Source organism: Lactuca saligna, chromosome 3 (assembly GCF_052625555.1).
Source record: "Lactuca saligna cultivar CGN05327 chromosome 3, ASM5262555v1, whole genome shotgun sequence".
NCBI lineage: Eukaryota > Viridiplantae > Streptophyta > Magnoliopsida > Asterales > Asteraceae > Lactuca > Lactuca saligna.
Window position 1 is genome coordinate 226,613,164 of NC_136419.1, and position 3,731 is coordinate 226,616,894.

The window sequence follows — 3,731 nt, forward strand, 5'->3', positions numbered from 1 at the left end:
GAATGTCAAATCTCTCCCAAATCTCTCCAAGTATGTGAAATCTCTCTCAAAAGTTCTCGTAGCTTTTTGGAATCATTCGGGTCATTTCGACCCTTAACCGGGTCAAAAACAGCTCAAAACGGAGTGAAAACGAGTAAAATAGGCTTTAGGACCCGAAACCCCTCTTAGGGCCGAAAGTCCTCTTAAGAACCGAAAGCCTCTCGGACCGAAAGTAAGGAGAGAAGCCTCTCGGACCGAAAGTAAGGAGAGAAGCCACTCGGTCTATGCTCCTCCCTCTCGGCCTTGCCTCTCGGCCTCTGCTCCTTCCTCTCGGCCTCGCCTCTCGGTCTCTGCCCCCTCCTCTCGGTTCCTTGCACTTCTCGGTTCTACCCCTCTCCTCTCGGTTCTAGCATCAGAAGACCGAACCTCGGCCAGATTTTGGAATTTTGTCACTTTTAGCCTATTTTTGATATTTTAAACATTTTAAGCCCGTTTTAATCATTTGAACGCGGGATTTTCACCCAAAATCATATTTTAACATAATAAACCCTATATATTCACAATTTAATCATATTTTCATAAAAATCTTTATTTAAATAATAAAATCAAGTCGGTAAAGTAGAAGGAGGTGGAGTGTTGACTTTGCTTTACCTTATGACACAAGCAACCACTCCCACATCCACTCTATGACCAGCCACACCTCCCCACCTTACCTAGGTCACATCAATGTCTTTCCACTCAATTATCACTCACTCCCACGTTTTTGAGAGCTGGACATTCATCCTCTCTCCTCACTTCCCTCATTTTCCCTCCTTTGACCAAAAAGATCAAACTCTTTTCTCTCTCACTTCATCTCTCTAGAATTCGAGATTCAAGGGATGATCTTGGGTTTTTCCTCCACATTTGGTAAGCATAATGCATTCTCCTTACGATTATTTCACTTCTTCTACTCAAATCATGGATATCTTACACAAACTCCATCATAATTGTGTTAGATCTTCGAATCTTCAAGTGATTCTTCAAGTGTTCTTGGGTTGAACACTTCCCTTCTTCAACACTCATCTACTGAAATCACTCAAGGTGAGTTCATACCCCTACATTTTAATGTTTTCTCAAGTTTTTAAGGGGGGGAATACAAGTTAAAACACCAAGAACATAACTAAGCTTTTCTAACAGCCTTCATTAGAAAAGTTCAACTCCATTAACGGACTGTTTTGGACAACTTAAACATTTTAGTTTTCAAAACTGTTTTAGGTTCCAGTAGTTCCATTTCTTTGCTTTAAAATGACTACTTGCACATCTCCTCACGATTTTTCTACAACTTATGGTGATTTTTACAAAACAACTTGTCTTTTCAACCACAAATTCGGACCAGTCTATGAATATGAGCATTTTAATACACGTTAAAGGCTTCCAAAAATCATGATAAACATTTTGAGTAAACTAGACACATTTTGGGAACTCTCAGAATTTACGGATGTAGTTTTCGACTTCGTATGATTTTTCTAAGATTTTTCCAAAACAGTGCAGAATGGTTAAGGTTAGCTAACAGCATATAAATATCATAACACTTTGTATTATGTTGAGCAAAGTTTATAATCATAAGTTCTAATTATTGAATGTGTTTCCTTGTTAGTGTATCATCATAAACTGAAACTAATTCATTCATGATAAGATTATTCATTCATTTTAGAACACGTATATTAAACTATAAAAAGTATAGTTTAATGGATTCATAACAATAATGCATTTTCATAAAAGAGTTCTTACATATTATAAACATTTTAGATAAACTATAATAGGTATAGTTTATGATACATCACTTAACACACACGTACAAAAAGGGTATATCCATACATAAAAGATTTACATTCACACACATTACACGTAAACTTGTTAACCTAAATTGTGAGACATTCTCTTCCCGTATGTCCGAGTGCGGGATATAATTCCTCGTAGTTATAATCAGAGTCTCTTGGAGGGAGAACGTGATACTTGTATATAGATCTATATTGGGTTTGACACCCCACACCTTGCTGCTAGCTACAGTGGGACCTGCAGGTCTACAGGTGACAAATGTCATTTCAGTTTCGCGATGCCTGAGAAACATCATGGCAGGTTCATTCAGCCATAGTATGATTATAGCGACTCACATAGGGATATAGCAATCCATAAAGTTTACATGATTTTCATAAAACCTAAATGGGTTTTATGACGATTTAAAATCACATTTTATCTCGATAAGTACAGATAATACTGTACACTTTCGGTTTTGGTAATTATGATTACACATCATTTGAAACCACATTTATACCTTTACGTATGGCCAATACTGTTATTTCTCGGTTCTGGGATTTAGGACTACATATACATAAAGTATTAACAAACATAAGAATATACGAGAACTTTAGTTAATTCAAGCGCTTTTTATTTCGATTTAAACACCTACCATTTTCTATTAGTAAGAGAGGTTAGTTATACATTTTAGTCTTCGGTTATAAGACTACATTACGAAGATTTTAAAGAAAATATCGGATATTCTGGATACATATTCTTATGCTTTTACAAGGAAAACGGTTTACTTCTCTAATGAAATCTCTTATGAACTCACCAACCTTTGTGTTGACACTTTTTCAAAACTACTTGTATTCTCAGGAATTCAGTGAAACAGGAAATCAACAATGTTTTGAGGATGGGACGATAATTCGTCAAACAGTTCATTTTGTATGATAATTCGTCAAACAATTCATTTTGTATCATAATGTAATTGATGTGAATCATGTAAACATGTACTTTGATGTAACTTTTTCAATTATATTTGTGATGGTTGTATTTACTTTGAGCACTATTATACTCGTTGTTGTGATACTCTACATGAAGTCCTCCACCCCCGGACGTTTCCGCCATCCTTGGTTTGGGGGTGTGACAGAGACTAGGGTTAAACCCATGACCTTTCATTTCATATGATCCATGGGTTAAAGACTCCATGGACTATCCATGAAAGCTTAGCCCAACCTAAATGAACTTGGCCCATTCCATATATATAAGAGTCCATATTTAATTAGTTCATATTGATCCCTTAATTAATCCTAAATTAAGTCTTGATCAATACTAATTAAATAATATGATTCCTTATTAATATATTAGAACTTATAATATACTAATATAAATCATAAATATACTATTCTCAAAAGACTATCCATATAAATTGTGTCGGTGAAGTGCAACCCAAATGGACCATGCCCAGTCGGGTCAAGTACATACCAAATATAATTATAGACATAGACATTAATCCAACAGTCTCCCACTTGGATAAGTCTAAAACTATTATTGAGTATGACTTCAAAACCTAACTGGCAATCATAGCCCTTAAAGCCGCTGTCGAACTCTGATCTTGTCAACGAACTTGTCCATTAGATAAGGGATCATATATTCCTCCATTCTAGATATCATATGGACTGAGACATGGATTATAATCATTCTCTTTGTCCATTTGTTGTTTCCCGATTTCTGATTTATGACGACTGACTAATTGAACAAATCAAATCAGTCCTGGCTCGGCCGAGCACTTCCATTTGTCATCATCAAATCATCGAGGGGCCCACAGATATCGCTTTTATCCCGAAGGTAAAAGGATTGGATAAACTTCGACTCATATGGCTTGTTCTACTACTTGTTGAATCATACACAAAGGCACGTTTTATAACACCGAGTTACCGAATGCGTTTTCGTGCAATCAATGTACAACCAAC